The sequence below is a fragment of the Ambystoma mexicanum genome, chromosome 6q, assembly GCF_040938575.1.
Source record: "Ambystoma mexicanum isolate Mex_15411 chromosome 6q, UKY_AmexF1_1, whole genome shotgun sequence".
Taxonomy (NCBI): domain Eukaryota; kingdom Metazoa; phylum Chordata; class Amphibia; order Caudata; family Ambystomatidae; genus Ambystoma; species Ambystoma mexicanum.
The window spans coordinates 748,268,555-748,293,633 of NC_090937.1; the positions used below are offsets into that span (position 1 = coordinate 748,268,555).

Sequence of the window (25,079 nt, forward strand, 5' to 3'; positions counted from 1 at the left end):
ACAATAGAGAGGGACTTACGCAAGGCGGAAACTACACTAGAAGGTATGGATCGCACAGAGAGCATGACTAGTGAGCGAGCCCAGGAAGTTACCCGCCTGAAGCAGGACTGCTTGAAGCACTGGGATAGATTGGGCACAATGAATTACAAGAAATACGTAGAAAAACAGAGAAGGATAAACCAGGACGGTTATTGGCCTGGCTATACAAAAGCGAATCTAAGCGGGATATGATACAGGCAATTAACAGAGGATGGTGCCGTATATATGACGCAAGAGGGCATAAATAAATGTTTCCACTACTATTATAAGGACCTATATGCAAAGACATCTGAGATACAGCCATCCGAGATAGATGAGGTGCTGGCACAGATAGACCTCCCGAAGCTAGTTTCAGAGGTATCCGAGCGGTTGGAAGCTTCCATAACTATCGAAGAATTAAAGGACACTATAAGAGGGTTGCCAACTGGTAAGACTCCAGGAGTAGATGGGTTACCCAGTGAATTTTACAAAGAATACTTAACAGATGTTATGCCCCCACTGCTGGCAATGCTAAATGAAGCATTAGACGGAAGCCTTCCCGAAATCGCTGAGGGAATCCATTATTATCCCGCTGCTGAAACCAAATAAACCCAACACAGATTGCGGGTCCTACAGACTTCTGTCGCTGCTAAATCAGGACGGGAAAATGCTCACAGCCCTATTGGCCAATAGGCTCAAGACTGTAATATCAAAGCTCATACACCCAGACCAAATGGGATACATGCCAGACAGGAATATTACATGGAACCTGAGAAGGTTGCATCATATCATTGATCACACCAGGGACAGCACAAATCATTATCCTGTAGACTCACTAGACGAGTTCAAGGCATTTGACTCAGTTAGATGGCCATGGCTGTTAGCTACACTGAAAGGTTTTGACATGGGGCCCACATACATTAAGTGGGTACGGCTGCTATATAGCAGGCCGGTTGCGCGAGTCCCGCAGGTAACCAGATCTCAGACCAACTGTTGGAAAAAGGTACGAGGCAGTGATGCCCATGGTCCCCTATGTTGTTTATATTGGCCCTAGAACCCTTAGCAGTTTATCTCCGGAAGGAGTACCAAGAGGCAGGCACAGATACACATGGCAGAAGGAATTTGATTTCCTTATACGCCAATGACATACTCTTAAACTTACAACACCCAGAGACTAACCTACAATACATATTGGACGTATTTGAACGCTACGCTGACCTTTCAGGCATCACTATTAGCAAACAGAAATCATGCTTGTTCCCTTTGGAAGGGTACAGAGGGAAACCACAGAGAACACTACCAGTGCTGCCGGCGAAGTGGGATGTAGAAACATTTAAATACCTGGGAGTTGAAATCATCCATGGCCTGAAGGCAGAACAGACAAAATACACAGAAGGCGGCAGACAACAAATCTGTGGACTTCTGGGCTAAACTGCCTCTTTCACTGATGGGTAGAGCCGTGGTGCTGAAGATAGTGGTGCTCCCTAGGTTCCTTCTTTACTTCACTAATTTCCCGTATGACATCCCTCGGAGCTTCTTCAAGAAGCTTGACACATGTCGAGAATTTCTATGGCTCAGATGCGGAATGGCACTTACGAAATTACAGAAACAATATGATCAAGGGGGGGTATATAAGAAGGTGCCCAACTTTGAGGTGTATTTCATGGCGAGCCAATTACAATTTGTCACAAGGTGGTTGTCAGATGAACAGTCCCAGGACACTGCTTTACTTCAGCCAGCATGCACCCCATTCTTTCTGAAGGAGGTGATATGGATCCAGGCGCCACAAAGTCTGAAACCCCCGCTGTTGTTGACGCTAGGGAGGACGATATGGCACAGGGCTTGTTGCTAACTAGGGAATGAGACATCCTCAGATTCCACTGGTGGCACTAAGAGCAGATGACCCCCACAGTCCAGACTAAATGTGAGGAACTACTGGGAAAACCTGGGTGTGGCGACAGCTGGGGATTTGCTACAGGAGGGGAGACAAATTGACTTCAGTGCACTCGCCACAGAACCTGGATTACATGGAGGGCAACATATACTACATACTTCAGTCCTCACAAGGCTAAAGCAGAAATAACCAGAAGCAGCTAAGGAGCTGAAACAGGATGAAACGATAGAAACACTGATATTTCAGAGGGCGGTCACGGATATATGAACTAATTATGTCCCAGCGTGGAAATTAGCTACCGCTGACCTGGCAAAACTGGGAAGCAGATCTACAGAAATCAATGAGGGATAAGGAATGGGCTAGAGCGATAACATATCATAAAAAAGTGTCCAGAAACAGAAAACTTCAGCTAGTACAGTTCTATATAACCCACAGGGTGTATCTAACCTCCCATCCCTGGAAAATCACGATATTTAGCAAGGCAGTAGATCAAAGTTGCCCGAAATGTGGACTGATTTACGCAGATGTAGTACATATGTTCTGGGCCTACAGAAAGATTCAACAGTATTGGGAAGACATAGCACATATCCGAGCCAAGGCAGATATAATATTGGATATAAGGTCTCCCACAGCCTGCTTGCTCGGAAATTTTGCATAACCAAAACAGGCGAAACATGTTAGCAAACTGAAGGACCTAGCATATATCCTGGCAAAACGCAGGATAGCGATGTGCTGGAAAACACACAATGGCCCGGAGGCAATGCTGTGGTGGGGGACCTCCAAAAATGGACATTGGCTGAGACCTCAGTGTGGCAAGAATCAGCTTATCAGGGCCAAGTAGAGCACACAGACCTCGACTCTTGGAGGCATGAGCTTCAGGAACTGTTGGCCTCTACACATAACACAACCCAGGTGGAAGGTACACGGTCGCCCTAGACAGAAGAAAGAAGATAGACATAAATACTCCATACAGACCAAATGAAAATTGAATTTGATGTAATACAGGTGGTAAAGGCTGGGATGCGGGTGGGGGGAGTTTGGGGGCGTGGGGAATAGGAAGCAGACTTAATCATCTGTACATTGCCAAGTGTATTCATGTGAATGTATGTAAGTTATGTTGATGTTAACAACATTTAAAAAATGACTGCTGTAGTCATCTAAATCACCTAGATAGAAACGCAGATGAGCCGTTTAGTATGCAGATGGCGTATGTTGACAAATTGTCTGTAAAACAAACAACTCTGTTGTTCACAGACGCTGTTAAGTCCAATGAAACCAAGTTGGAGACCAAAAATAAACACATTCCATAGCTCATTAATTAGCAGGAAATTCTCCCACCATTAGCCATTTACAGTGAAAATAATTGTAGTCAAATGACTGACAAACAGAAGAAAGAATTTATTAGCGGGGCTTGCAACCATACTTCTGCTTTTAACAAGTGCGTTGAACGAGTAAACGGCTTCTCTTTGAAAGTTGTGTACGATTCAAATAAATGCGTTCTGGACACGGGAATATTCAAGAAAGTATGTACACATAAACACCCTTATATTTTGCAGTATGGTAATCTAATAAAAGAAAGGGAAATTCTTCAATCCCCAAAACCCAGAGCCATGTTGGTAATGGGACAGCGGCATCAATTCGTGGGGAAGCGTGCATAAAAATAAACCAACAAATGCAAAATGCAGTCAAGAGCATGATACTTTTTACGTACAAGTACTCTTTAGTGTATAATGGTATGCTTTCTCTTCAATTAATTATTTCACCCCCGCCCCCTTTTCGGTATGAGTTGTCAACAGGAAGTGTTTAACCACTTCATAATATGTGGGGGAAAAACGAATGAACCAATGTACTAAAACGCAACCTTTTAAGTTTGTATCCAGATGTGCATAAAAGGTTATTGGGGAAAAGTCAAGAAAACATTCTGCAAATAAAATTGGCTTTTATTTTCAGCAGACACTAGACATAATGACAGCAATAGTTAATTCAGTAAAAAGAGAAAATGTGAGGCGCACCAACGTGTATTCAAAGAAGGTAGTTCAGTACCAGAACTTTCTTGTGCTTTTTATACAACTTCAGTTGCAAACGGCTAATAATCCCAGGTGAAGGGAAACATCTGGATAATTATAAAGGCATGACCCGTTGCCACCAGGTAATCCGGATTCACCGTTATAGGGAATTCTCCCACAAAAAAATGAAACTGTTCTATATAATTATTTCACTCAAAACAAATACATTCCATAACAAAGCTTTTAATTTACAATGACAGAATGTTTTCGGACATCGAAAAGTTTGTTACTTCACAAATCGTATACTCCTACGCAGACATACAGTTGATTTTTCACATTAACAGCTTGTGTATTCAATCAAAAAGTCATTAAGAAATTGACTCCATTTTGCCAACGCGTTTCTGATAGATCATCATTTCCTTCTTGAAGGGCTACATAGCTGTCCTTTTCTTTATTAATTTAAATGATTTCTCCAACATATCTACAGAGAATAACAATGCAATTTACTAATAGTTCACCATCTTATTTCAGAACTTTAAATTCTCAAAATCACAACACTAACCTCTTCTTGTACCCTAAAGTCTCCCGCTACCTATGCTTAAAATAAAAAAGGCAATGTCTATGTTTGATTCTTTCTATAAATTGATATTTGGCCCACTGAAATTGTGTAAGCATGTTTTTATTTATAACTTTAATCCTGGTATCGTTATAGAGCGAGAAAGAGAACAAACATTGACATTGCCTTTTTCATTTTAGGTATATGTAGCGGGAGACTTTGTGTTACAAGAAGAGGTTAGTGTTATGATTTAATTTGAGAATGTAAAGTTTGTGACAAATCCAGATGTATCGACACTGCTTCATATGGTGGAGCCCCTTTCCATTAGGCCAGGGAGGTGAGGCCGCTACCTGATAATCCCCCTGCAGGTGGTACTCAGCAGGAGGATCTCATGGGGAGGGAGAACCCCCTTGAGAGCAGTGACTATCTCGGGAGAACACAGTATCCCTTAGACCCTCCCACCTTCCCTTGAAATCCCTCAAATTACACACTACCCAATGTCCCTATATGTTTTTGTAATATATCTCAGGCAAGTACTACTGGGACAAGAAAGAAGCCACGAGTAATGAAGATCACTGACAAGAACGAATGCATGCGTTTAGCCTTATGAACAATCCTATTGGTCAGCTGTCATTGAAAGGCAGCGACGGAAGAGAAGGATGGAGTCTTCATGGTCAGCTCAGCATGAGTCGGGAAAGTGCCCAGATATGCAGAGGACAGCAAAGAAGAGAGGCAGACTGTCAGAGGGAGAGATGCACTTGCAGAAGGCCCGTGATCCAAAAGACAGACCGGAGAAGAGGAAACTTACCCATCAGTGACTAGGGACTGGAGTGCAAGGAAACCACCAACCAACTGCAGAGGAGACGCGCTAAGACCAGGAAAGGTCCCAGTGAGCCAGAGAAGCAGCCGAAGCTCCTGGGAGACCTACAAACAGTCGGAAGGTGATCGCTAAGGCCCTACAGGTGCGAGGGTGGCTAGTTCCAGTGTTGGGCACACCCATAGAGTATGTAAGTCCTGAAGCAGAGAACAGAAGTAATACTCACTCGGGCAGAGTAACCTAGTGAAGGGAGCCTTGGACCCATATCAGGAAGTCATACCCCGACCAGTAAAAAAGGGTATACAAACTTTGCGGATACAAGCAGCAATCACAGACCTTGACAGGAGAGTAAACCAAGGGTGGGGAACAAAGAGCTTAGACAAGGAGAATGTTGTGAATAACCAAGTGAAGGGGGTCTGGCACCCACATCAGGAAGACATACCCCAACCAGTAATAAACTGGAATACAAACTTTGCATATACAGATGATATTCACAGACCTTGGCAGAGGTTTAAACCAAGGCTGTGGCTTGAAGAAAGATCAGACAAGGAGGACTGGGGGAGTAACCAAGTGAAGGGGTCTGGGAGCCATGCTGGCGAAACACCATAAAGAGGAATCCAAACTTTACAAGTAGTACTCGCAGACCTTGGCAGGAGAGTAAACCAAGGCTATTGGTGGAAACCGTGAGAATAAGAAAGTTGAATACTTGACAGGAGAGTGGACCAAGTAGGGGGTACTGAGAAAAGGGTCAGGGACCATCAGAGCCGCTTGGGACAGAACACCAGGCTATTCTTTATCCCTGCAGTTCCTGGGAGACCGGTCTACCCACCAAGGGTCTGGGACACTCAAGACCGCTTGGAAAAGATGTCCAGGCCACGTTTCCTTGTTGCAGGGCCTGGGAGCAAGGCCTGCTAAGCAAGGATAAAGACTTATCCTGACCATTAAAGATACAGAGACAATCTTGGATAAAATGGAAAGACTTAGGGGAAAGGGAATCAGCCCATTGACTCTTGTGGAACATTTTTTGCTTGTATACACCTTTTTGGAACTTTTGTTTTGAACCAAAACGCCGGGCTGCAGGTCGACAATCAAAGAAACATTTCCCCTTTTCACCTAATGTTGAGTTTAGCTTGGGAGTGATAGGTTAGGATTTGGACACAAGACTGTGAACCTTACTTTGGACATTCTGACTTAAACCGTTTCATAGCTTGTTTTGTTGTGGCAGGGAAACCCCTATTAGAGGTAGGGTTAGTTAGGATTTCCTCAAACCACTCCCCCCCACTTTTGTTATTAATAAAAGTCTTTGCCAATCAACATGCCACCCTTGTGTCCGACTCTTACCCTCACAAGTTCTGAACTAAGATAGCGAACTATTAGTAAAATGCATTATTGTTATTCTCTGTAGGTAGATTGGAATAATCATTTAAATGAATAAAGAAACAGCTTTTGAAGGATATGATGATCTAGTCGAAAGGCGTTGGCAAGATGGAGAGTCAATTATTTAATGACTTTTTGATTGAATACACAAGCTGTTAATGTGAAAAATCATCTGTATGCTTGGTTAGGAGTATACTAATTGTGAAGTAACAACCCTTTCACTTTACGAAAAAATGGCCTAACATTGTTAATGAAAAGCTTTTCTTATGGAATGTATTCGTTTTGAGTTAAATAATTATATAGAACAGTCCATTTTTTGTGGTAGAATTCCCTATAAGAGTGCATCCGAATTATCTGTTGGCAACAACAGGTCATGTCTTTATAAGCAATAGTTAATTCCTCACACTAACTACTTGGCACAAGATTTAGCATAATTCAATTGATATGTTATTTGAGGAGATTAAAATAATGGTCTTTTCTGTTCTGGTTAAAGGGAGAAAACCAGAGCAGCTTTTTTTCTTTGCGCCCCCATTGGCTTGCAAACCTTCTTTGCAAAGAATACTCAACACAGCATATGGAACGCAGGCTGGACTTGTACATTGAAATGCACAGCAGGGAACGAGGCACGAAAGTGTTGGAATGATTACTTAAAAAAATAATAACCTACTGCCAACTTTAATTTTAGAGAAAAAAAACGTATGAATTTTAAATGGTGAATCAGAAAAGTGTTTCGAAGCCATTTCACACAGCACCACCCAGACACAAGTCTGCCCTGTCTAGATCATCTGTTCCCCAGCTGTTTCTTTCCATTAATCAATGCTAACTTGCGGCCAATTCAAAGCAGTTCCTGTGAAAATGCAGAACAGTTTGGAAATTATGAAGCACCTTTATCCTAGCATATTCATCAAATAGGGTTTCAGTAGGGAACATAAATGTAAGAAAGAGGCATATGCTTTAAAACTGCTTTCTCCTTTGATCCGTTTCTTATTCTCTTTGCTCTCCTTCAGTTTGGCTTCTCTCTCTCATTCTCCTTTTATTGTGTCTCACTATAATCTTACTTCTGTCTTGCCTCAATACTCCACAAGCCCAGCGCTCGCACTGCTCTGGCCCAGTTCTCACGCTCCTCCAGCCCAAAGCCTGCACTCCGCCAGGCCCAGGCCCACACTCATGTCCCAGGGTCACATATCTCCTGTATCGCACTGAAACGTCTCCCGCCACTCCCTCCTTTTGCAAGGTTACTCTCAGCTTTGAGCTTTACTTCTATCCCACTTCAAATTGCCAATGTCGTGCTTCATCACTCTTTCTGTCTCACTAAGTGGGGGTGATGGGGCATGTTCCAATTCCTGTGTGGATCAGTAAAAGTGGTGGTATGTTTTTGCTGCTATATTTACAGATCTGTGGGTTTTCCCACAATTTGTCAGGCAAAGTGCAATATCTGCTGTTACTTTCATCGATACCCATTGTGGTTCATTTCCACTTTTGGGATTACTAAACATAATGTCAATACATGCACGCTCTTCTATGAAACTTTTGATTTGTTTTCATCTGTCCTTCTAACCCATTGTTAGCATTTTCTTGTAAAGCTTTTCAATTTACCCCATTGTCATTAAATTGCCTTCAAGGAGAAAATCACTGATTAAAAATACAAATTCAACGTTTGTTTCCTAGAACAGTGAATTTTGCTGCATCTTTCCGCTTATGTAAACAATAGGAGACATCAAATTCTTTTAAGGACCTTCTTTATTCAGTTTTTATGGTGATCAAAAAAAGTCCTTAGAAAATATTCGATAGCATCACTCTAAAAGGAGTTATAGATCAAATTCTCATTAATACATTGTAGCGGCGGCCATCTTGGATTAATGACATCACACAGGCCATCTGCCACAAATTCAAACAAAACACCTGCTAATAGATGATATGATTAATTTGCAATGCACCCTGGTATTCATAACTTCCCTTCATACAAAATCCCACAGAATGACATATGAAGTAACTATGACCTGTGGAGCAATTTACCCCAGTCTCAGAGAGTAGCAGGAGGAATAGTGAGAGTAAAAGAGAATCAAAACAGCTGGGACTCCATTTTCTTCCTAGAAGAGAGCTGGTTGAGAGGGGAAGGCATAACAAAGTCTGTGCTCTCTCTTCTCTTGGGTGAAAAAACATACGGTTCCAGAACCTGTGCTGCTTCGATCCTTTGCCAAACAAATTATTGCATGACTATTGAATACTGCTTCTCGCAGTTTCTTCCTCATAGGCCAGAAAACGTTTGGTGTGCGGAGAACCTGCTTATTAGTGGGTCTAAGAATTCAGGCAGATGTGTACATTTGCAGGATCCCACATCAGGTACGCACGGTCCATCCCATCTTTTCCAGACTGAGCATTCTGCCTTTTTTAATGTGGCATCCTCAGAAAATGTGCAAAACGCTTATAAGACAATATATCAAATCTTGGAAAGTTGAGCATCACCTTGTCACAGAACAAGAGAGCAATTGATCAAGGTTATTTGATGAGCTTTGTAGCCCACTTGGTCAACATCTTCATTTGAAACTGCAAAACATTTGCATTGGTATTTATTTGGTGGTTATGAGGATATTTCTGCAAGATACAGAACAGATGGCGCTGGCAGGGCCCCAATCAGGGAGCATTTACAAATTAAACTGAAAACATGTCTGAAAACAAGCTAGTTGTTGAGGGCTAATGCATCAGAACAGAAAGGGACAATGGCAAAGGAATAAACAAATTTAAGTCAGTTAAGCCATGGGACATTATTTACATAGGTGCAATATGCACAGAAATATAGAAGGGTAACATTTCCGGGAAGAGCAGGGAGAGTGGTCTCTGAAGAGTCAGGAAAAAACCTTTATTGACAAATAAAAGAATGGGTTTGGGAAAAGGTCTTGCTGTCCCTGTGCCAAGGATATTTCTCTACCTAAAATCAAAACGGTCAGTGTCAGAATGTCCAAAACAAAACCTTCCTCTGTCCACAACACTATTCTAACCCTCACATTCTAATAAGGTGAAAAGGGGAATGTCTTTGGCGTTCAGCATTTCAGAAATGTTCAAAAAGAAATAAACAACTCCACCATAAAGTCTCTTGTGGATATAGTTCCTTAATCCAGATAGTGTCACCCTTCCCCTGGATTCTTCTCTACAGTTTCTTGATAATAATAACTATTGTCTTTTCCTCTTGGTCAATATCGAAGTCTATCTGTGGCCTTTATATTGTCATGATACCTGGTACACTCTCCTGCTGGGGTTTCTCTGTTTCTCTAGTTCCACACCCTTGCAATTGCCTGGCATACTCTCCTGCCAGGACTTCTTGTAATTGTCAATTTCTGCGATTCCACCTTTGTCTAATTGCTTTGTCTATTTCCTCATTAGTGTTTTGCTCACCCTTCCAATCGTTCACCACCTTAGCACTGTGGGTTAATATGCACTGCCTGTTAAAGATTCTCTTCTGAGATAAGTGTGCTTTTCTCTCTATCAGCATTCTCCACCTTAGCATTGTGGATTCATGTACATTGTCCGTCAAAGATTCACTGCTGAGACTAACATGCTTTTAACTTCTTACTTTTAGTATCAAGAAATGATATTCTCTCTTTATCCAAATTGTATTGTTCAATGTTTAACATGCGGCCTGTTGACAATACGCCCCGGAGTTCCCTTTATCCCAGCGTGGACTCATCAGCTCTTCGTGGCGTCTGCTGTTCTGCCTGTGGCTCACAGTTGACAGCTGCTGGATTCTCTCTCCTTGCGCTGCTTGGCTTTCAGGATCCATGTCTCTCGTGGCAGTTGCTGGGCTTCTCCTCTCCTTGTACAGTCCTGGTAAGCTTCTCTGAGTTCTTTCACCAGCGAATGCCCAGGAGCACTGTGCTCGCTTCTGGCGTTCTTACGTTAAAGCTTATCAACGTCTTCCCGCTCTGCTCGCTGCACAAGCTAGTTGGCTCCAACGTGCTTCTTTCAGTTCTCCATCCTCTTGAAAAGCTGCAGCCCACTCCCACCAGCAGTCTGCCATTTCTTCTTGTGATAATCATTTAAAACATTCCCTGGCACAGGTGTATGCTTGCAACAACTAGAGCGTTGCCTGTGCTTGGGGCTTCCTCTGATCTGCATTCCTCTTCTTTGTCGCAGTGTTAAGGGGTTTCTGAGAATGGTAGTTTCTTTTTACCATTGTAGGAATGGTCTCAACATGTTCTGAGGGCAAGTCAATGTTTGAGAACTGTTCTGGGGATTTGTGTGAAAAGATTTCAGCACTCTCCTTTGGAGAAGCAGGGAAGGAACCACAATAGGACATTAAGAAGTTGGGTATAGGAGATTTATCCTGTATGGGGAAAGGGGGATATCATGTCTCATCTGTGGACACCCTCACTTCCCCCCAGAGGTTGCCCACTCACATGTGATCCTCCCTCATACAGCCGCCCCAGGGTCAGGATCAGGTTGCCGTCCTTGGACCACATGGGAGGAGGTCACCACTGGGGAAACGGTGATGGGTCCATCAGATTCATCACAGGTCATATGAGGAGGGCATCAGTGATGGTTGAGGATGCACCTTTGGAGGTTAGCAGGCGGATCTTGAACCTCATTTTAAGCAGTTCCAATGGTTGTATTGCTTCCACCTAAGGGGCAAGTGCATTCCAGCATAAGAAGGCTAGAAACGAGAAGGACCAGAAGAGGGAGGCAGTGAGAGAAATGTAGTGAGCAAGGTATTGGGGGTGAGGAGGCAAGGCAGTAAATTGGTTTACAGATGAGGAGTAGAAAATCGGAAAGTGAGCATTCTCGCAAAGAGGTCTCCAGTGTGATGGCGGCAGGGTGAGGTGCAAAATGATCTAGTTAAGTTGTAGAAGGTGCATGTGGAAAGCTGTGAACTTTCTTGTAGGAGGTGGGGCAAAAGAGTAGAGCAGCAAGCCTAGAGTTAGGCTACAACAGTAGTCAAGTATGCTGAACAGCAGGGTAGACAATAACTTTTTTGCTGAATGGTAAATGAGGTGTAGGCTGATCTTCCTAATATTTAAATGGTTGATCCTGGCCTCATTGACCATGATGGAGTTTAAGATCGCTGCTGAAGAAATGTTCAAGCCATAGGTGAAGGTTGAGGCAGTTAGGAGGAACAAAAATAGAAGACAGTAAAAAGATGACTGATCTTTGAAGAGTTTAGCATAAGGCAGTGTAGAGCCGTCCAGAGATGGATGCTGGAGAAGCATCTGGTGATACGCTTGTTCTGAGATGCCTTGGGTGAAGAAAGGAAAGGAAAAGATCTGATTGTCATTAGTGAAGAGGTGTTTATGAAAACTGAAGGATAAAAGCAGTCTACCCAGGGAGCTGTTAAAGAGGAGTGGTGCCCGAACTGATAATTGAGAGAGGTCTACAGGAGAAGGTGGGTGGGAGGAGTTACTGGAGTGGCAAGAGATTAAGAAGGATTGGTCCGGGCAATAGGATGCCACCCAGGCAAGTATGTTGTCCATGAAGCAAAGGGAGGAAAGAATTTTTGAGACGGGTATAACAATCTAAATTGTCAAAGGTGGAAGAGAGTAGAATGAGGAGTGGTGAGAATAGTACTCCATGTTCAGAAAGTTGGCATCCTGGGTGAAGACCGTTTCAAGAGCATTTTCTCGAAATCCATATTGTTCTGAGCCTCATAATGCATGTTGCTCAAGGTATTTGACAATATGATACATCTGTGCTTAAACTGCACATAACTCTCTCCTGTACTTCTGTTGGTTTGTTCCCTGCCCAACTGGCCAAGTTGAGGATTGACCCACCCAATGGATCCCAGTGGGCAATCAAGCCCACCTCTACCTTCTAGGGTAAACTAACTGAACTACACCGACTGCCTTTGTCAGCCCTTCCATCATCATGAACGTTATTTGGTTTGTCCTGCTTGTTTTCGGCCGTTGCGGTTGGCCGCGGAGATTACGTGGACTTGGCGTGGGCGCTTGGTTGCACAATCACGCTACTACCAAACGTAGGATCATGTGACATCGAAACAACCTACGAACACTAATCTATGTGAGTGCAAACAAGCCCCGGGACCTGAGGCAGAGAGGCAGACAGACGACCGCGGCAAGGCGTTTAGACCGGAGCCGAAGAAGGTAAGCACAGACGGAGTACTACAGAGGAACCGATTGTTATGGTTGGACTTTTTTTTGTTTTAAGAGGTCTAACTGAAACATTTAATTAAAACCGCATATTGGTTTATTACAGTGATGTCTAAACGCTCGAACAAAACACTGCCATAAATCTGGGTGAAGTTGAGGTACGAGTGTGATTGGCACCTTTATTTTGAACATACGGAAGTATAAGATCTCAAATACCATGGATGTTTACATTTGGAGGACACAAGGTAATACCGCAGTCCTCGCACAAAGTCAAATCTGTAACCATTGGTCGGTTATATTCGCAGTTGCATTAACCAAATATATATATCTGACAACTAACTGGTACACGCCAAAGTGTAGAGAAAGCAACTGCCTTAGCCTTGCATAAAAACGTGAGGCAGTTTATGATTAGTTGCAGGTAGACACATGTGTTGCATTCTTAATAAGGTCTCTGTGGGGGTGTTCACAGGGCACAGTCCAGAGAAAGGACACCTGGATATTCCCATGCGCAGAATAAATTAATTAACCTATGCATGGTAAGTGTGTAGAAAGCATAATAACATGCTTTTGAAACTTTTCAGTAGATAAAAAAAAAAATTACACAAAGGGTTAATTGCTACTTTTCTCTCCTTTTTTCTTTGTTCCTTCTTTTTTCTGTGTTTTTCCCTCTTAGCAGGATGTGTGCTACACACCCTCTCTCAAGAATCCAATGTGAATTGATCCAAGAACCTCATTTGTAAACAGGATTGAAGGAGTCACAATTGTTTGCTAAAAACTTGGTCTGTAGAAAACTAATATCAATTAGAACTAGATTGGTAGAAGTCTAATAATTTTAAGTTTGTTGTGGGATCACGTTGGTTCCCCTGATGAAGTTCTCATAGTTAGAGTAATAAACTGCTCCGATATGACAAAACATGTTGGGTATGGAGCACTGTGATTCAATAACAGTGTTATAAAAACAGAGCTATTTAGTACGAGATACCTTTCGGAAGAAAGGAGTTAGATAATATATCCTAACATAAGGGTTCAAAGGGCCCTTGCTTAAGGTAAAGGGTCCCTTTACACAAGAAAAAAATGTTTAAAAAAACAACGCAGTGTTTACACTACAATTGGTTTTATTCAAATTGTTTGTGATATTAATGTTGAAATTTTGCACTATGCACTTTTGTACTCTAAGGTCGCTCTACCGCAAGTGGACAATTGACCACTGTGGGTGTATCAACTTTCAAATATTGACATGAAGTACAGTCAAAAATATGTATTTTTTGTATGTTTGTCTACATGATGTTATGAATGTTTTTAACCACACCAGGTTGTAAACAATTGTGTTTTAGACATATATATGTGGAATGAAGTGTTTATTGAGATATATATAAAATAAAAATATTTTTTTAAGATTACATTTGTGTGCTACCCAGTACCTATTTGGTCCATGGTCTGGGTGATCTCTTTTTGAAAGAGAAAAGAGGGTAGATTGAAGAGTGAAGGTTCTTAGGAGAAGTGACACATTGGTTTTTAGGTTTTGACTTTTCTGTTTGCAAAATGGGCAGAACCTCTGTGTCTTAAAACTAGCCCACAGTCTGTTTGGTTGTTGTCGTTATTTGGCACAATCCATGAAAGTACAACACATTTAAAACGACATTAAACATAAATGCATTAATAAAACACAGAAACAAATTACTGGCATGTCATACCATATAGAATTTAGAAATAAAACCGAGTACTAATGGGAAGGCCGATAATCCAAATATATATCATTTGCACAGACTTAATGCAATGCAATTATAGCTCTGTAGTTCAACTAAGATTATCAGGTCTGCGACACTAGGTATTGCAGGGCCCGCCCAGTGATTCTAATACCCACACATCTAAACAAAGGGAGGAGGGTCGTCTACCTAATCCTTCTATATGTTATGCTATATTAAAAGGTTCTCATACTGCACACTGTTGCCACCTGCGTGGGGTCATGGTGCCTGGCGGATCTGTGAAGCCAGGGGGAGGGTGGGTATGTTAGTAGGACTGAGCGGGAGAGAGCATGGGAGCTTCGATTTGCTATTGGCAGCTTCAGTTCGGTTGACACTGTTCGCTGATTGACTGTTTTTTGGTTGGTAGCCGCTGTGGGCGAGGCTATGTGTGGTTTGCTGCGTTGTTGTGGTGAAGTTCGTGCGGTTTGTTGTGCTGTAGAGGTATGGTTGCGTTTAGTTCAGAGTTTAACAAGTGTATGCAGAAGGGTGATTTTTTTGTAGTGTTGGTTAGTGGCAGTGCTCTTTCCAACCCCCGCTGTTATGACTAACTGGCCCATATCCCTTCCATCGTAAAATTCTGGTGTTCTGCAATAACCTCCCCTACGGTAGCGGGCAAATGGGGAAACGCCCAAATTTGGGACAAAGCAGCAAGTAGAAAACACCCAGACTTGAGACACCTGGCAAGTGGAAAAACACGGCAAGACTAGGGATAAAGCATTAAGTAGCAACAGTTAGATTTGGGGTACCTGGCAAATAAGAAAATGCGCCTAAATATGAGATTCAATAGTACATGGCGAAGTACCTAAATTTGAGTAACAGCATTGAATGCAAACCTATTACTAGCTACCTAACATGGATAAGCTATATTATTTAAGGTAAGGGAGTAGTTTCTTACATGTAACTCCATTTCTCCAGCATTGGTATCTTTCATGGATTCACATGCTGTGAATATTTCCCCGTCGTCAGGCTGGGAAACCTCAGTAACTTTAGTATAGTAGTTTTCCTATGGAAAAAACCTCGACACCTCGAGTGTCCCATCAACGTCATTATGGGTTCTTTAGGCAGCACCAATGGGACGTCCAGTATTTAGCTCCACCTTGCGGCTTCCCCTCAGATTTTAACCTCATCCCAAAACAAGGAAGGCCAAAGAGACTGTTTGCCTGGAGGGGAAGGCTGAAGGTCGCATGTGAATCCATGAAAGATACCAACACTGGAGAAATGTAAACAGGTAAAAAACTACTCCCTTCTCCAGCATTGGATCTTTTATTGATTCACATGCTGTGAATAGACTTCGTAGCAGTAAGCAAATCCGGTGGTACACAACCTGCAAACAGGACGCAGGCGTAAGGCAATATAATCAACTATATAAAAACCTCACTTATGCACTACTCAACCCAAAACAGGAAACAAAAACAGGAGTAAAAGCCAAAACAAAAAACCCCGGAAGCTGCAGGTTTTACCTTACTGGAATAGGCCCTGGAGCACCGCTCGCCCCACCTGCACGTCCTCAGCATGCTGTTGACTCAGACAGTAGTGCCTGGTGAACTGATGGGGCACCGCCCACTTCGCCGCCTGGCAAATGTCGCTGAGTGGTATGCCCTACCATAGCGCCGCCGAGACTGCTGTGGACCTTGGAGTGTGCGCGCTGGGAGTTAACTGCAAAGGCTTGTTGGCCTTAGCATGACAAAAAGAGATAGTCGCCACCACCCAGCGGAAGATGCCTTGTTTAGAGATCGGCCTCCCCTTACTGGAGGGGCCGAAAGCCAAAAAGAGTTGCTTGGACATTCTGTAGGACGTGGTGCGGTCCAAATAGTACTTCAAAGCCCTTTTGACATCCAGGGAATGCAGGGCCTTCTCCGCCGGAGTAGAAGCATTAGGGAAAAAAGTTGGTAGGGCTATTGTCGCGTTCTTGTGAAAGTGTAACGGAACCTTCGGAATGAAGTGTGGATTAGTAGAGAGAACTTTGTCCTTCATGAAGCGCATGTATGGAGGATCAATGACGAGAGCCTGCAGCTCCGACACGCCTGGAGAACATGATGGTCACTAGAAAAATCACCTTTCAAGTAAGACTACGGCAACAATCCCGAGGAATATTCAGGCCTCCGAACTCGGATTGGTCAGGAGCCATGCGGCCAGGTTGAGGGAGCCTTGGTTGTGATGCCATACCATCCCCTTGTTCTGAGAGAGGAGATCAGACTGAGAACCCAGGTGAAGAGGTTCGTCCCTCGCCACGTGAAGATGGTTTGAGAACCCGGTCTGCCTGGGCCAGCAGCAACGAGTATGATCATGCAGGGAACCTTGCGAATCATCTGAACCGTTTTCCTTATGAGGGGAAACAGAGGGACTGCATAAGCGAACATCCCTGTCCATGGAAAAGAGAATGCGTTTCCCCTGGATTATGGATGAGGAACTCTGCTGGCAAAGTGAAGGCACTGCTTGTTCTCGGGGCTGGAGTGCCGCATTTCTGGAAGATCCTCACTACCTGGTCCCTGTGCAGTTGCCATTCATACATCTGAGATGAATCCCTGCTGAGGGAATCCACCTGAGCATTTTGAAACCCTGGCAGGTAGAAAGCTAGGATCTGAATCCTGTGCTGTATTGCCAGATGCTAGATGGTCTGGGCTTCCCGGGACAGGAGCTGTAAATGTGTCCCTCCCTCCTTGCGCAGATAGAACAGACGTAGTGTTGTCCGTGAGAACCCTTACCACTGAGTCCTGGATGAGGGGAAGGAAAGATTTGAGTGCCAGTGCACCGCTCTCAACTCCAGGACGTTGATATGCAGAGGAACCTCCGTGGGAGACCACAGGCCTTTGACTTGGAACTGGTTCAGGTGAGCCCCCCATATCGCCTGTGAGGTGTCGGTCAAGATAGTGTATTGATAATCCAGTTTCACCAGGGGCATGCCCTGCTCGATGTTGACGGGATGAGACCAGCACTGAAGAGCGTCTGCCAGAATCTGGGAAATGCATACCTTGTCCAACCAGGAACCTTGGATCTGGGACCACCGGGAAGCGAGAAATTCCTGTGCTGGGTGCATAGACAGATGACAATTTGGAATTCGTGGTATGCAGGATGACATGGTGTCGAGGAGAGACCTGTATGAGCAGACCATGACCGACCTTCCTGGCACAAACGAGTCCGCCAGAGACAAAAGTCTTTCTACCCTCTCCTTCAATGGCTTGACTTGAGAGCCATCCAGAAATTAGCTCCTAGAAAGACAAAATCCTTGAAGGGCGTCTGAGAGGATTTGCTGAAGTTGAATGCGAAACCCAGACGATGCAAAAGGAGCATAGCAGCGTAGAGAGACACGTCTGTTGGCAAATCGACCCCCTGACTAACCAGTCATCCAGATACGGATAAATATGGTGTCTGTTTTTGCTAAGGTAAGCCGCCACCGGAACTAGGCACTTGGTGTAAGTCCTGGGAGCCGACTTCAGGCTAAAGGGGAGAACCCGAACCTGGTAATGGCTATTTCCCACCACGAACCTGAGAAATGTGCGATGCCTGGGGTGCAGAGGGATGTGTAAGTAAGCATCCTCGAGATCCAAAGACGTCAAGAACTCCCCGGGTTGACCCATCCAAATGACGTCCTGTAGCGTTAGCATCCTGAACTTTCACCTTTTTATATTTTTGTTGAGCGGCCGGAGGTCCAAAATGGGGTGCCATTTTCTGTTTGGCTTTTTTATCACCAAAAAAAACTGGAATAGGTCCCATGTCCTCTTTCCGCTGTAGGAACCCTCTCGATGGCCCGTTTTTGGAGCATGAGCCGCACCTCCTGACGCAAGACCTGCAGGTGGAGCCTGAGATGTATTTATCAGAGGAATGGGGAGTTGAGGATACCGAAACTCAAACGAGTGGCCGTATTGGACTGCTTCCAGCACCCATCTGTCGTAATAGAACGCCACTCGTCAAGGCGGTGCGCCACCCTCCCCCCCCACCCCCTACTAGACGACTGCACTTGTGGCAGTCATTCCTGGAGGCTTGCTTTGTGAAGAGGAGGATCCCCTCTTCCTCTGTCCTCGGTACTCCTTATTTCGCTGAGGGGCCTGGAAGGAATGCCTGTAATCTTGGGACTGGTAGTTGGACCTACCTTATCCCTCATCTCGAGACCCCGAAAACCGTGCATTCCCCGAGACACCACGGAAGGAGCGAAAGGGGCAAAAAGAACTTCTGCCCTACAGGGCCGTGAAGGTCCTCGCTGTATCCGAGTCCACCTTCATGTTCTTCAATGCGTCGTCTATCTTTTCGCCAAAAAGATCTTCCCCCTCGCAAGGCATGTCCATAACTTTATGCTGAACCTCTTGCCGGAAGTCAGTGCATCGAAGCCAGGCTTGATGCCGGAGAACCATCCCACTATTAATCTGCTTGAAACCAGACTCCGCTAAGTCGACCGCAATGTTAATACTGTGGTTCGACGCCTCCTCCCCCTTGCGAACCAAGAGCATCGCTTCCTTCCTCTGATGATCCGGCAGATGGTCTAACAGAGGCGCAAGGCGGTGCCTCATCTCGCGGTCATATCTCGCCATTATAGCCAACATGTTGGAAGCCTTAAGCGTAGTGGCTACGACAGCGAGACCCTTTTTACCAAAAGCGTCCATCTTACGGCTCTCATTATCAGGAGAAGTAGCACACTTGCGCTGGGTGCGAGCCTTTCTACTAACCGCTGCAGACACCACTGACTCTGGGGTAGGTGACCAAAGGCACTTTGGAGTGGACTCCAGCACCTTGAACTTCTTCTCCAAGCGGCCCTTGACCGCTGGCTCCGTAAATGGGTGCCTCATCGTATGGAGACCCTCCTGCCAAAAGTGATCCAATATAGGGATTGAGAATACTGGCTTCCTCTGCTTCCCCATATGGTCGAACAAGAAGCAGTCCTTTTCTTCTTCCGGGATGAGCCCACATTCTTGACAGGTTTTAGGCATCATGGCATGGAAAGCTCCAATGTCATCCAACGGAGATGGTTGCGCCGGACTACTCGGAGCATCAAGGTCAGGGTCCGTATCCCAGGTATCTGCTCTTCTTGGTGAAGACGAGACCGTAGATAATGTGTCCTGTGGAGCCCCTTCCCGCTCTGAATCCACCAGTTCCCCTTCCTCCTGTGATCCCTTCGAGGAGGACTGAACACCCTAGGCGACGGCAGAGGAGGACTAGCTGGGGAAGACATCCTGGAACGAGGCCCTCGGCCGTGGGGGGCATCTGCGCCATCCTTCAAAGGAGGAACATCAGGTGGGCTGTGCGACAATGGAACTGCCAGAGCCTGTGGCACCGGAAGTCTGGCATCTAATGGCCCCAAGAGCGTTTACAACGTAGAGAGCACTTTCATTGAGAGCAAGGAGTGTGGGTTGACAAGAGGATACTGAGGCGGTACAGACCCTAGACCTGCTGACGTGGAGGCCCAAAACCGACAGATCCAGAAACGGTTGTCCTGACTCTGTCAGGATCCGAATCCAAAATCACATGCTTGTTATAGGCCTAAGCCTCCTGTTGGAGAATGTCATTAGGAAGTAAGGCTGTAAACCTTTCCAGAAGAGGCTGCCCTGTAGACACCCCAGAAAGCCACAATGTGTCCCTGGGAGACTGGGCTACCGTCACCGACTGGAGCTGAACTGGCCTTGCAGCTGGTATCTGCCTCACGTTCTCCGTATCCTTTTCCACTGTCGACGGAGCCGCTGTCAACGGAGCAGTCGTCGCAGGAGTAGCTGTCGACTGAGTCACTGTCAGTATGGTCATCGACAGGAGAGCCGATGACGGAGCCATCGACAGAAGAGTCGTCGACGAAGTAGTTGCCGTCAGACGATCAGACGACGATCACCGAGGCGATGTTGTCTCCGACACCAGCACCCTCACCAACGGAGGCCGCTTGGACGATGACTTGGACATGATGCTCCTCCTTGGATGAAGACCTCTTAGTCGATAAGAAGAAAGTATGAGACCGTGACTTCTTATCTGATGATGAAGCCTTGTGCGCCGAGCCTACAGTCTTCTGTGGGTGTGAACTCTTCACCTTCGGTAAAACCGAGTGTGCTGTCACAAGGCTGCTGTTTCTTCGGTAGCGGTTCCTCCGACCGAGCCCTTTGGTGTGATGGCAACCTATTGGCCGAGAGAATGGCAGACCTGCCCACGCGGGAAGAGCCGAACCCGGATAGGCCCCTTCTTTCAGCCAGCAAATCAAGCGCCTGTTGCAGTCCTTAACAGTCTTCTGGGAGAACCCCCGACAGATGTCGCAGTTCTCGGCCGAGTGATTGGGGTATAAGCAGTACAGGCAATCTGCATGCCCATCCCCCTCGTACACATTCTTGGAGGCCGCAGGTCACACACGGCCAAAATAACTATTTGTTCTGCCCCAAAGATGACATAACGGGACCGGGACCTCACAGCCAAAAACGACTGGGAACAGCGAAGGCTGTCGGAAAGAAAACAATGTTTTCACACAATAAAGAAGATTTCTCAGGAGAGAACACAAGGTAATCCCAACAGTTTGGAAGACGGTTTAAATCTGAGGGGAAGCTGCGGGGGTGGAGCTATATACAGGACATCCCATTGGGACTGCCTAAAGCACCCATAACAATGTTGATAGGATACGCAAGGTGTCGACGTTTTTTCCATAGGAAAACTACTATACTAAAGTCACTGAGGTTTCTCAGCCTGACGACGGGGAAATAGTTACAGCATGTGAATCCATGAAAGATCCAATGGTGGAATGTTAGGGCTTTCCTGGAATACAGTAAATGCTGTACTCCCTACCCAGACCACACTTAGCTCATCAGTCGCTATTGGTTGATGGTGGCTGGTTTCGCAGGCGAACACAGGCAAACACTGTCTGGAGCTGCATCTTCGGGAGCTGGCCTTTGCCTTGGGGCCATTGGCTGAGGGCTGGCCAGCAAGTGCTTCCCATACTGATGGTCTTAAAAGGGTTCTGGAGGCCCAATCACAAGGGTGGTGGGCGGGATGAGAGCCGGGGAATAGCAGGCACCAGGAAAACAAGTGGGCAGGGGTGCAGGGACAGACAAATGGGTGCTGCGGAGCACAAGAAGGGAAAAACTATTTCTTTTTTACACAACTTTTTATTGTTTTCAGATTTAACACATAATAAGACAAACAGTTGCCAAAACTTGGTTCCATGGTGCTATGTATATATGAATAAATTCAAATACAAGATGACGGTTACTCAGGGAGAGTCCCTTCTTGGTTAACAGTTCAGCATTATGCGTGACGGCTGGAAAGCAGCAACAGAAAGTGGCATCACCACTCTCCCTCATCCCTGAAGCACCCTCCCACCCCATACTTTGCGAAATTTCTTTGGCCAGCCCCTGGCATTGAATATGTGTCTCTCTAAGGAGGCGCATCTATCCACGTGCGCAGTCCATCGGCTGAACTTTGGTCTTTTTGCTGAGCCCCACATCACAGAGATAAGTCACTTTGTCAGCCGCAAAGCTACAGAGAAGAAACTTTGTTGGTACCTGGTGAACCCCACTTTTCCCCTTATCCCCAATAGTACCAGTTTCAGGTCACCTGGAATCTGAGATCCCAGCAGTGCCGTTGGCCTACAAATACACTTTCCCCAAAAAATCTGGACTAGTTCACAACTCCATAAAGTATGGAAAAAGGTGCCCTCATCCCTCGCACGCCTACGGCACATGCCACTGTACTACCTACAACCGTGCCACTGCGACCCTAGAATAGTATGTCTGATGCAATATTTTGTATTTGAATAAACAGAGCCTTGCGGCTATTCCAATGTCACATGGGAACATAAGTGTTTCTACCCATTCCTCTAATTCCAGTAGGTCCAACATCCCTCTCCCATCTTTCTTTAAGGTGGGACAATTCCCGGGCCCGAACACCGTCAGCACCTGGCTGTCAGGCCAAGGGCGCAGTGTTGTGCGACGCAGGACCACATGGGATGATGGCCGTTTGATACATAGCACGTTGTGCTACGTTTCAAGCATAGGATCCTTTAAGAACCGAGGATCAGACCCTCTGCAGCAAAGCCTGCGCAAGCCAAGGGTGCAGTGTTGTGTGATGCAGGTGTTTGGCGATGAAGGGCTACAGCCCAGAGTGCGAGTACGCCGTCAGCCATCCACCATCAGCGACCGTGGGGTTGGAACAGTGCGAGCAGGGGGGAGCAGCCATTACTGCTCTCTACTAAACTGCTCTGCCTTTGCGTGTACTTTCACTTAAACGCTTGCCTCAACGTACACAGTTCTCCATGCACCCATTAGGCTTCCTCTCCCACGGTTGCCTCACTGTGTTCCCTGCCGTTTCTTTTGCGCTCTAGGTTTGTTGTTCCTGTGTTACCTTCACTCTGCTTCTGTTGAGCCCTCTAGGCCTTTATCCGTCTCTAGGTTCCTCCCTCTGTGTTTACTGTTGGTAATTGCTGGTTGTACTTTACCTGTCTGCCTCCTCTGCCCTTCTGCCCTGCCTGCTTGATCCCACTGGTGCGTCTATGTGCTTGTGCTTTTCACATCCCTTACTGCATGGGTGCACAACATACGGCCCGGGTGCCAGTTGCGGCCCGCCATGCTGTTTTGTCCGGTCTGCAAGGCACAAACACTTTCCTAATGGAGGGCGGCCCGCAAGCAGCATCGGCCGCCCTCCATTAGAAAAGTCTTTGTTGTCTTCCGGGCCAGACAAAACACTGGCTGTCATTGGCTCAGCACACACGCACCACGTTGCTCCTACGAGCCACGTAGTGCGTGTGTGCTGCACCAATGAAGGGCCAGCACTACGGCTGGCGTGGCCAGTAAGGCTTGATGCCAGAAGGCATTTCAGCCTTAAGGGCCACGCCAGCCGTAGTACCACTCACCTCGCCACCGTTCCAGTTTACCTGCCTTCCAGCACGTCCGGTAAGTGGTCTGTTTGTGTGTGTCGGGTCTGTTCTGCTGTATGTTTGTGTTGTGTATGTTGAGATGGCGGTATGGGGGGTGTCGGATGTGCATGAATGTTTGTTTTTGAGTGTTTGTGTTGTGTATGTTGAGATGGGGGTGTGGGTATGTCGGATGTGTATGAATGTTTGTTTTTGAGTTTTTGTGTTGTGTATGTTGAGATGGGGTGGGGGGGTTTGGGTCTGTATGGGTGCATGCTTGAGAATGTGCGTGCTGAATTGGGGGGTTCGGGTCTGTATGGGTGCATGCTTGAGTGTGTGTGCTGAGTTGGGGGGTGGGGGGGTTGGGTCTGTATGGGTGCATGCTTGAGAGTGTGTTTGTGGCATAGTGTTTGGTTGGGGGTGTGGGGCCCATGGGGCATAGTGTTTGGTTGGGGGTGAGGGGGCCATGGGGCATAGTGTTTGGTTGGGGGTGGGAGCCATGGGGCATAGTGTTTGGTTGGGGGTGGAGGACATGGGCATGGGGCATAGTGTTTGGTTGGGGGTGAGGGACATGGGGCATAGTGTTTGGTTGGGGGTGAGGGGGCCATGGGACATAGTGTTTGGTTGGGGGTGGGAGCCATGGGGCATAGTGTTTGGTTTGGAGTGAGGGGGCCATGGGGCATGGTGTGTGGTTGGGGGTGGGAGCCATGGGGTATAGTGTTTGGTTGGGGGTGGAGGACATGGGCATGGGGCATAGTGTGTGGTTGGGGGTGGGAGCCATGGGGCATAGTGTTTGGTTGGGGGAGCGGGGCCCATGGCGCATAGTGTTTGGTTGAGGGTGAGGGGGCCATGGGGCATAGTGTTTGGTTGGGGGCGAGGGGGCCATGGGGCATAGTGTTTGGTTGGGGGCGAGGGGGCCATGGGGCATAGTGTTTGGTTGGGGGTGTGGGGGCCATGGGGCATAGTGTTTGGTTGGGGGTGTGGGGGCCATGGGGCATCGTGTTTGGTTGGGGGTGAGGGGCCCATGGGGCATCGTGTTTGGTTGGGGGTGAGGGGGCCACGGGGCATAGTGTTTGGTTGGGGGTGAGGGACATGGGGCATAGTGTTTGGTTGGGGGTGGGGGACATGGGCATGGGGCATAGTGTTTGGTTGGGGGAGCGGGACCCATGGGGCATAGTGTTTGGTTGGGGGTGGGGGCCATGGGACACAGTGTTTGGTTGGGGGTGAGGGGCCCATGGGGCATCGTGTTTGGTTGGGGGCAAGGGGGCCATGGGGCATAGTGTTTGGTTGGGGGCAAGGGGGCCACTGGGCATAGTGTTTGGTTGGGGGTGAGGGACATGGGGCATAGTGTTTGGTTGGGGGTGGGGGACATGGGCATGGGGCATAGTGTTTGGTTGGGGGTGGGGGACATGGGCATGGGGCATAGTGTTTGGTTGGGGGTGAGGGACATGGGGCACAGTGTTTGGTTGGGGGTGGGGGACATGGGGCATAGTGTTTGGGTGGGGGTGGGAGCCATGGGGCATAGTGTTGCACTCCAAGAGTGAACCCAATAATAAAGCTAAAAACAGGCACAGTTAGGAGATGTACATCCTTTGCTCTTTTGAGGAAACCTGACTCAACGAAGGCCATACTCCTCTTGGGCAACCCAAACAGCAAACTATAGCAGTCCAAAATAACGGAATGTCCAATCATAGGTCAATAAAATATATATAATTTAATTAAACAGACGATATACAATAACTAAATCGAAATAAATGATAACAAT

General features: G+C 46.3%; 1 protein-coding gene across 3 annotated transcripts in view; it reads right to left on the bottom strand.

Moving 5' to 3' along the window:
• The window catches only part of SH3D19 (SH3 domain containing 19), a 1,396,196-nt gene that overhangs the window by 925,585 nt on the left and 445,532 nt on the right, over nucleotides 1–25,079 (bottom strand). The window lies entirely within an intron of this gene.